This window comes from Scyliorhinus canicula, chromosome 19 (genome assembly GCF_902713615.1).
Source record: "Scyliorhinus canicula chromosome 19, sScyCan1.1, whole genome shotgun sequence".
NCBI lineage: Eukaryota > Metazoa > Chordata > Chondrichthyes > Carcharhiniformes > Scyliorhinidae > Scyliorhinus > Scyliorhinus canicula.
Window position 1 is genome coordinate 94,685,616 of NC_052164.1, and position 10,410 is coordinate 94,696,025.

Here is a 10,410-nt window from a genome sequence, read left to right on the forward strand (position 1 = left end):
TCATTGATCCAGGCCTCCACGCTTGGGGGCCTCACATCCTTCCATTGAAGTAAGATCCTCCGCCGGGCTACTAGGGACGCAAAGGCTAGGACACCGGCCTCTTTCGCCTCCTGCACTCCCGGCTCCACTGCAACCCCAAATATTGTGAGTCCCCAGCCTGGCTTGACCCTGGATCCCACCACCCTCGACATTGTCCATGCTACCCCCTTCCAAAACTCCCCCAGCGCTGGGCACGCCTAAAACATATGGGCGTGGTTCGCTGGGCTCCCCGAGCACCTAGCACACCTGTCTTCGCCCCCGAAAAACCTACTCATCCTCGTCCCAGTCATGTGGGCCCTATGCAGCACCTTGAACTGTATGAGGCTAAGCCTCGCACAGGAAGAGGAGGAATTCACTCTCTCCAGGGCATCCGCCCATGTCCCCTCCTCAATCTCCTCACCCAGCTCCTCTTCCCATTTACCCTTCAGTTCCTCCACCGAGGCCTCATCTACCTCCTGCATTACCTGGTATATGTCCGAAATCCTCCCTCCTCCAACCCACACCCCCGAAAGCACCCTGTCTCGTACCCCACGTGGGGGCAACAAGGGTAACCCCTCCACTTGCCGCCTGGCAAATGCCCTCACCTGCATGTACCGAAACATGTTCCCCGGGGGGAGCCCAAACATTCCCTCTAACTTCCCCAAGCTCGCGAACCTCCCCTACACAACCAGGTCCCTCAACCTCCTAACCCCTACCCTGTGCCAGCCCAGAAATCCGCCATCAATGCTCCCTGGAACAAACCGATGGTTCCCCCGTATCGGGGCCTCCATCGAGCCCCCTATTTCTCCCCTATGCCCTCTCCATTGCCCCCAAATTTTGAGGGTAGCCGCCACCACCGGGCTCGTGGTATACCTCGTTGGAGGGAGCGGCAACGGCGCCGTTACCAGCGTCTCCAGGCTTGTGCCCACACAGGACGCCACCTCCATCCTCTTCCATGCTGCCCCTTCCCCGTCCATTACCCACATATGCACCATCGCTGCTTTGGCAGCCCAATAGTACCCACAAAGGTTGGGCAGTGCCAGCCCCCCTATCCCTGCCCCGTTCCAAGAACAATCTTCTCACCCTCGGAGTCCCATGCGCCCACACAAATTCCAATGCACTGTAGCATTGTGGATAGCACAATCGTATCACAGCTCCAGGGTCCGAGGTTCGATTCCGGCTTGGGTCACTGTCTGTGCGGAGTCTGCACATCCTCCCCGTGTGTGCGTGGGTTTCCTCCGGGTGCTCCAGTTTCCTCCCACAGTCCAAAGATGTGCAAGTTAGGTGGATTGGACATGATAAATAGCCCTTAGTGTCCAAAATTGCCCTTAGTGTTGGGTGGGGTTACTGGGTTATGGGGATAGGGTGGAGGTGTTAACCTTGGGTAGGGTGCTCTTTCCAGGAGCCGGTGCAGACTCGATGGGCCGAATGGCCTCCTTCTGCACTGTAAATTCTATGAAATGCATCTATGACCCTCCTAAAAAAGGCCTTCGGGATAAGGATGGGGAGGTACTGGAACAGGAACAAAAACCTCAGGAGCACCGTCATCTTAACGGACTGCACCCTCCCCGCCAGTGACAGTGGTAACATATCCCACCTCTTGAATTCCTCCTCCATCTGCTCCACCAACCTTGTGAGGTTGAGCTTGTGCAGGGCCCCCCAGCTCCCAGCCACCTGGACTCCTAGGTACCTGAAGCTCTTCCCTGCCTGATTCAGTGGGAGCCTACCAATCCCCTCCTCCTGATCCCCCGGGTGCACCACGAACAACTCGCTCTTGCCCAGGTTCAGCTTATACCCAGAGAAGCCCCCAAATTCACTAAGAATCCTCATCACCTCCGGCATCCCAGAGGTGAACATCTTAGCAACCATTAATTCAAATACAACTCCCAAAGAATACAACACTAAGTGATCCGCAAGCTGTCCTTTTAACATCCAGAAGACTTTAAAAAAAAACCTTTTAACAGAAGCACATTAGGTTCACATTCACTACTCAGAACATTTAGGGACATAGATAAGGGACATAGATAAGCTGCAGAGCTGGGCTAAGAGGTGGCAAATGGAGTTTAAAGCAGAAAAGTGTGAAGTCATTCATTTGGGAAGGAATAACACGAAGACAGAGTACTGGGCTAATGGTAAGATTCTTGGTAGTGTGGATGAGCAGAGAGATCTCGGTGTCCATGTCCATAGATCCCTGAAAGTTGCCACCCAGGTTGAGAGGGTTGTTAAGAAGGCGTACGGTGTGTTAGCATTTATTGGTAGAGGGATTGAGTTTCGGAGCCATGAGGTCATGTTGCAGCTGTACAAAACTCTGGTGTGGCCGCATTTGGAGTATTGCGTGCAATTCTGGTCGCCGCATTATAGGAAGGATGTGGAAGCATTGGAAAGGGTGCAGAGGAGATTTACCAGAATGTTGACTGGTATGGAGGGAAGATTTTATGAGGGAAGGCTGAGGGACTTGAGGCTATTTTTGTTAGATAGAAGGTTAAGATGTGACTTAATTGAGGCATACAAGATGATCAGAGGATTAGATAGGATGGACAGTGAGAGCTTTCTTTCCTCGGATGGTGATGTCTAGCACGAGGGGACATAGCTTTAAATTGAGGGGAGATAGATATAGGACAGATGTCAGAGGTAGGTTCTTTACTCAGAGAGTAGTAAGGGTGTGGAATGCCCTGCCTGCAACAGTAGTGGACTCGCCAACACTAAGGGTATTCAAATGGTCATTGGATAAACATATGGATGATAAAGAAATAGTGTAGATGGGCTTTAGAGTGGTTTCATAGGTCGGCGCAACATCGAGGGCCGAAGGGCCTGTACTGCGCTGTAATGTTCTATGTTCTATAATTTTGAATTCACCAAATGATCAAGAGATAGTCTTTTGATGGCAGAGAGATCAGCAGTACCCCTGCTTGGTCTGGCTCCAGCTCCAACACTGAAAACAAAACTAAAACACACCCTGCAGCCTGCACAAAGACGAACGTTAAAAAGCTGACGGACAGCCCAGCTCCACCCACTCTCTGACACCACTGCAGTAATATGAGCAGCCAAACATTTCTTAAAGTGACAGTCTCAGGACACAGTTCTTTAAAGAATGAGATACGTTGCTGCCACCTCAGGAAGAAACTCCACACCGAGCCTCTGATGATGTATTTTATCTTTACTCGGTGTAGGAATGACATCAAATCATCGAACCAGGCGGATGCTTTATGTGGTGTGGGACATCTCCATTTAAGCAACATTCGACTCTTGGCTATCAAAGAGGCAAAAGCCAGAATGACCGCCCCCATCCCCGAGTGGAAGGCGAGTGATCAGAGGCTCCAAAAATTGTTATTAGTGGGCAAGGTTCCAGGGCTACCCGTGAAATCTTAGATATCGTATAAAGATAGGACAAAGCCAAAATCCATGAGTGTGGTCAGCTGGTGTAGATGAACAGCAATCACACTTGTCCTCCACATCCCGAAAGCACCCCCCCCCCCCACCTTCATCGTAATCCAATGTGTTCTAAGTGATACTTTAAACTGAACCAAACTCAGTCTGGCGCAAGATGAAGTGGAATTCACCCTGTAGAGAGCTTCTCTCCATGCCTCATCACCAAGTACAGGGCCTAGCTCCCCAACCCATTCATCTTTCACTACATCCAAAGGGACAGAATCCGAAGAAAGACGAAAGCCGTCCAGGTTTGAAATAGGTCCTCCGTCTTGCTGCGCCAAAGACAGGAGCCTCTCCAACGAAGAGGAGGGTGGGGTCCTGGGGAAAGAAGGAATGCACTTCTGTGAGAAACCTCAAATTTGAAAAAAAGGAAAAAAGGTTGGAGCCGGGCAAACAAAATTTGGCCGTGAGGTTCTCGAGGCTGGTGAATCTCACTTCTAAAAGCAAGTCTCCAAAATGTCTTGCCCCCCCCCCCCCCCTCCCCCCCCCCCCCCCCTCCTTGCAAGGCCTGAACCATGTGTCCAAGCCTGAAGGCAAAAAGAGGTGGTGATTCTCGTAAATTGCAGCCAACAAATGCAGCCGGAACTGTATCCAAACCCTGAGGGAGGAGGTCACCATAGAACTCCAGGTGAAGCCTGCTGGGGAGAAGGGCAGCGATGCAGTGATTATGGCACGAAGAGAGGAGGTACAGTAGCACAGTGGTTAGCACTGTTGCTTCACAGCTCCAGGGACCTGGGTTCAATTCCCGGCTTGGATCACTGTCTGTGCGGAGTCTGCACGGGTTTCCTCCGGGTGCTCCGGTTTCCTCCCACAAGTCCCAAAAGACGTGCTCGTTAGGTGGATTGGACATTCTGAATTCCCCCTCTGCGTACCCGAACAGGCACCGGAATGTGGCGACTAGAGGCTTTTCACAGTAACATCATTGCAGTGTTAATACCAGCCTACTTGTGACACTAATAAAGAGTATTATTATTATTCAGTGATGATGCAAGACCGAGCCTCCATTTTGCGGACTCTGGGGCACCTGCCCACCCAGATAAAAGCCAAAATCAATTTGTTAACCATAATAAAAAATGATTTGGGCAAAAATATGAGGATACATTGAAATAAAAAGAGAAAACTTGGAAGCACATTCATCTTAATAGTTTGGATCTTACCTGCAAGAGATAAAGGAAGATTACTCCACCTCTGCAAGTCCACTTTAACATGACCAATGAGGCTTGAGCGATTCAGCTGGTGGGGTATTGCCCGTTATGGGCTACTCGGAGCCCCAGATATTGGAAATTAGAGGGTGAGGGACGAAATGGCAGTGAACTAAGTTGAGCCTCTCTGGCAGGTGGATTCACTGGAAATCACTCACTTTTACTCACATTTAATTTATCACCCAAGAAGGTACCAAATGTGAGTATCTTCATTATGTTGTCCACTGAGGTGAACGGGTCTGTAATGTACAGAAGTAGATCATCTGCATAGAGCGATGCCTGGCAAATACCCTTCCACCCATTGGATGATCTCAACGCCATTGATTGGTTCTGAATAGCTAATGCAAAGACAGCGGGGAAAGAGGGCAGTCCTGTCTCGTGCTCCTTCCTCATGGAAAGTATTCGGAGGATACGGTATTTGTTGGCCTTAGGGGCTTTGCACAATAGACAAATCCAGGAGGTAAATTTCAGGCCGAACCCAAATCCCCCCCAAAATCTCAAAGAGGTAGATCCATTCCACCCTGTCAAATGCTTTTTCTGCATCCAAAGACGTTATGACCTCAGGTTTCGGAGCAGTGGAGGAGGACAGGACAATACCAAAGAAGCATCGGGCATTAGCCAACAATTGTCGGCCCTCAACAAAGCCCGTCTAATCCTCAGAGAGTACAGGGCGGCTCGGTGGCACAGTGGTTAGCACTACTGCATCACAGCGCCAGCAGATTCGATTCCGACCCCGGGTTACTGTCTGTGTGGAGTTTGCACTTTCTTCCCGTGTCTGCGTGGGCTTCCTCCGGGTGCTCCGGTTTCCTCCCACAGTCTAAATTTGTGCAGTGTAGAAGGATTGGCAGTGCTAAATTGGCCCTAGGTGGAGGTATGGGGATAGGGTAGGGTGCTCTTTCAGAGGATCAGTGTAGACTCGATGGGCCGAATGTCCTGCTTCTGCTCTTAGGGAGTCTATGATTCTTTGATTCTCTGACCATAATTAGGAGACAGGACTCCAGTCAGGATGCCAGCACCTTGGCCAGTAGTTTCACATCTGTGTTAAGAAGTGAAATGGGTCGGTATGGCCCACACTCTGCTGGGATTGAGGCCTGAATGAGGGTCGGGGGGTAGTGGCCCCTGGACAGTGAATCATTAAACATGTCCAATAATAGAGCTATGAGCTGCTCTGATTACCTTTTATAAAATCTGGTCAGGTTGCAGTGCCCAATGCATTTCAGTATTTCTTCTGGGCATAGGGGGGAATCCAATTCTCATCTCCTGCCTTCATCTATGACTGGAATGTGAAGACCATCTCAAAATCTCTTCATACCTGAAGTGTTTGGAAAAGGCTCTGACTCATGTAACTCATGGTAGCATGAACCGAAAGCTGCTTTAACCTGGAGAGGAGCTGAAACCAAGTTACCTTCCTTGTTCCGAACCAGAGGGATCTCTCGAGAGACAATTTGCCTCGAGTTGTTGTACAAGAAGATGACCAGGCTTCTCCCCATGTTCATAGAAAGTGCCCCTGCAACGTCATAACTGATGGGCGGACTTATCTGTAGATATCAATTCAAATTAGAGCCGTAAATCATTTTTGTGCATCTGGCGTTGGGGCAACTGGATATTGGCGGTCAACTTCCAAAACTGAGTCCATCACGCTTTATCGCTTCACTCTCTCCCTTTTCATGATGTGAGCTTTATATTAGGTAACTTCTCCCCGCATGACAGCCTTTAGAATTTCCCACAGCGTCGAAGGAAATATTGGGTTGGACTCTCCGTCTCTCCGACGCTGGAATTGGGAAACGCAATCAGGCAGAGAATCGGTTCCAACGCCGAAATCACGGCGGATGCAGATTTCACGTCAAATCGCAATTCTCCGTCGCCTCGACAGCAGTGTCAATGCATTCCAGAACGCATATACAGTAAACACCATCGGCATATGATTAGCGGGCCTGACCCGGTATTCTCCAGGGATCCGCGATTGTCCGCCTCCAATGGGCCGAATTCCCGACGGCTCGGTCACTTGTGCTTTTCAAAATGGTGAAGCAGGCGGGTGGCGGCTGAGGGAGAGGGGGGGGGGGGTACGTAAAGTGTCCAACATCGCCATAGTTTGTTGACGGTTGTGCCGCTGGCCTAGGGGTTGGGGGTGGCTTCTGTCAGGGCTGGGGGAAGTGCGGGAGGGGGGTGCCAGGAGGTGGGCTATGGGGTCGGTGTGGACAAGCAGGAAAACACCATTGCCGCTGCCGGCAAGGCAGCCGTGCGGCTGCGCACTGTGAACTTAGGGTCATGGGGTCATTTGGGTGTTTCCCCCCCCCCCCCCCCCCCCCCCCAGTGGAGGACACCTATTAGCTGGTCACAAGCTGATTGTTCCCCCTTGTAGGACAATCCAGAACGAGAGGTCACGGATATAGGTTGAGAGGCGGTAGATTTAGAACTGAGATGAGGAGAAACTACTTCTCGCAGAAGGTAGTGAATATGTGGAACTCGCTGTCCCAAAGAAAACGCGAAAATCTTAAAAATCCGTTCGTCTTCCATATTCTTTCGTTTAAATTCCGTTTATCAAAATGGATAATTTCTGGTCTGATATAATGGCTGCAATTGGTCACATTCTGATAGTTCTGACCACTCCCTCTCAAGACTGGCCTTCAGAAAGTCTCTTCCGAGACACGGAACAGAATCCTGCAGACAGAGTCACTGATATTGGATTTAGTCTCACTGGATACCCCACTCACGTGAATTTATGGCAATAATTTATTTGATTTTGTGAGAGGAAGTTGCAAAACTGAATGAAACTCTGTGAAATATACTGAATGGCAACGTATGCGTCTTGTTGATGAGAGTATTTGCTCCTGCACAGGACTGGCTCATTCTGTCCTGCAGAGATGTTAGTGACGGATTATTCCATCTCGTTGCCCATCAGCAAGTTCCATATTTGGTCGTCTCAAGACACACATCTCAATATTGACCATCTTTTTTTTTCAAATAAATTTAGAGTATCCAATTCATTTTTGTTTCCAATTAAGGGGCAATTTAGCGTGGCCAATCCACCTACCCTGCACATCTTTGGGCTGTGGGGGCGAAACCCACGCAAACACGGGGAGAATGTGCAAACTCCACACGGACAGTGACCCGGGGCTGGGATCGAACGTGGGACCTCGGCGCCGTGAGGTAGCAGTGTTACCATGGCGCCACTGTGCTGCCCCGCATGTTGACCACCTTTACCGTCATTCTGACAAGAGGTAAGCTTAGATTTCAATTCAGTAATTATTCATAAAGGCATGTTTTTATGAGTTAAAAAGCACTAAAGCTTTGTGTTTTTATGGCTTCTGCCTTTGCCTTCTGTGGGGCGACGTTGGGTGAGGTCAGGAGGGGTGTGAGGTTGGAGGGGCAGCGGGGTGGGGGGGGGGGGGGGGTCAGAACCGAAAGTGACCGCAGGGCCCCTGGAACTGTAAATCCACCTCCGACTTGACGTAATATCCGACCAGCCGGGCGGGACAGTAACATCCTGGCCATGACGTACAAAGGCGCAGAGGGAGAGTGGTTGAAATGGCGCTGTTAATTATTTCCTGTTGTTGCACAGAGGACGCTATAAAGAGCCAGTCACCCAGACATGCAAATGACGGCTCACAATGAAGTACGCTTGAGCCTGAAAAATAAAAAGAATTCCCTGCACAATAAATATTTCCCCGGTAATCCGATCAGCTGGTAATCCGGTCAGCTGATAGAAACAAGCAGACAACTGGAACAAAATAAAAGCAAAATAATGTTAATGTTTTGAGTCGAGTATAACCTGGAATAGTGTGCCTGAAATATTGCAGCCTCAATCCTCCGTATCAGATTCAAAACATTATTTATCATTGCTGGAGCCATGGAAGTATGTAAAATAAATTCAATTAATTTGCCCATTCCTGATAAAAAATTTCATCTTTCTAAAAACATGTGACAACCTGCTGTGCATACATTTTAGTAACTTCATTTATATTTTTTTCTGGGCGGCACGGTGGCACAGTGGTTAGCACCGTTGCTTCAGGGTGCAGAGTCCCTGGTTCGATTCCTGCCTTGGGTCACTCTCTGTGCGGAGTCTGCACGCTCTCCCCGTGTCTGCGTGGGTTTCCTCCGGGGGCTCCGGTTTCCTCCCACAGTCCCGAAAGACGTGCTTGTTCGGTGAATTGGACATTCTGAATTCTCCCTCTGTGTACCCGAACAGGCGCCGGAGTGTGGCGACTAGGGGCTTTTCACAGTAACTTCATTGCAGTGTTAATGTAAGCCTGCTTGTGACAATAAAGGTTATTATTATGTTAGCAGCAATAGGAATACAGAATACATCAAAGGTTGCAAATGGATTGTGAGTGAGCTCAGTGGCTTATGTAATATATTTGTTGTGTTACACTGAATAAATCATGAGAAACAAGGTCATTGTCCTGCGTTTCTTAACCGTGATTAAAAGTAAGCGTTTGAGGGTCCCTGGTTATATATAAATACAGTATCTGAAGTATTGGCCATTGGCTTCAGCATGCTTGGACTGGGTTGGTGAAAATCAGCCAGAGGTTCAGCTGATGGTCACTTTCCATGATTCTTGCTCCACAATGCCCGGGAATGCCCACTCCCAGCTCCATTACTCCCACCCGACCCCATCATTTGCGGCTGAAGCCCTCACCCTTTGTTACCTGACTGTTCTTCTGGCTGGTCCCCCAGCTTCTACCCACTTCCCCTCCTGTTTAAACTTGAACTCATCCAAAACTCTGCTGCCTGCAGCACAGCTCAAACTAATCCCCATTCACCCATCGTAATTCCGCTTGCTAGCCCACATTAGCTCCCTGTCAAGGAACGTCCCAACTTTTACATCCTCACCCCTGCCAGACTATTTCCTTATATGGCTCAGTGTCAAATTGTGTTTCGCCTGCTGGGAAGAGCCTGGTGATGCTTTGCTGTGAGAAATGTGCGATATAAATGCAAGTTGTTACTGCAAGGATGCAGAACAGGGATTGTATCGAGTTTATCTGCGATGTTCTCCTTCACACCTTGGGTGTGCGGGCTTACACTAAGGCGGAGTTAGTTTGGATGACACGGTGAATGTCTGTTCATACCTGCGACCTTAACCACTTCCCACCAAATCCAAACCCAAAGCACTTCTCACGCAACACGTCGGGGTAACGAGATCTCCTGCCATGGTTTAATTCATGATTCCAAGGACAGGGCTGTTCACAACAACTTTACGGCCTGGCGTGCGCAATTGGCCGCAGTGGTAACTGCCTTTTCCAGTTAATTAGATTGCATTTTGTCAGCACCGCCGGACCATCATCAGATGACGAATGTTGGGACATTCAATGTTTGCTGCACATAAACAGGTCCAAGAGGTCAAAAATCTTTATCCTTCATTCGGATAAAAACAACAAGAAAAAAACCCACATCCGTAGTTTGCTGTTCTTTCCCTTATCAGATGAACTAGATAAGAGCAGGTTAATAAATCTCAGAGATGTGAGGTTGGGAAACCAGTCACACAGAGAGCAGGAGGATTCGACTCAGGGGAGGTAAGAAGTGTTTCAGGATTAAACAACAGTGTAAGGAAAAGCGTTAAAATGCAGGCTTGGTCGGAACCAAATGAACAACCTTGTGTGTGTGAAATTTTGCTTTCAATGGCTCAGCCACTAACGGTCCTGTATTTAACTGTGACACAGTGGGCAAGAATAGATAGGGTGGACAGTGAGAGCCTTCTCCCGCGGATGGAGGTGGCTAGCACGAGGGGACATAGCCATAAATTGAGGGGTAATAGATATAG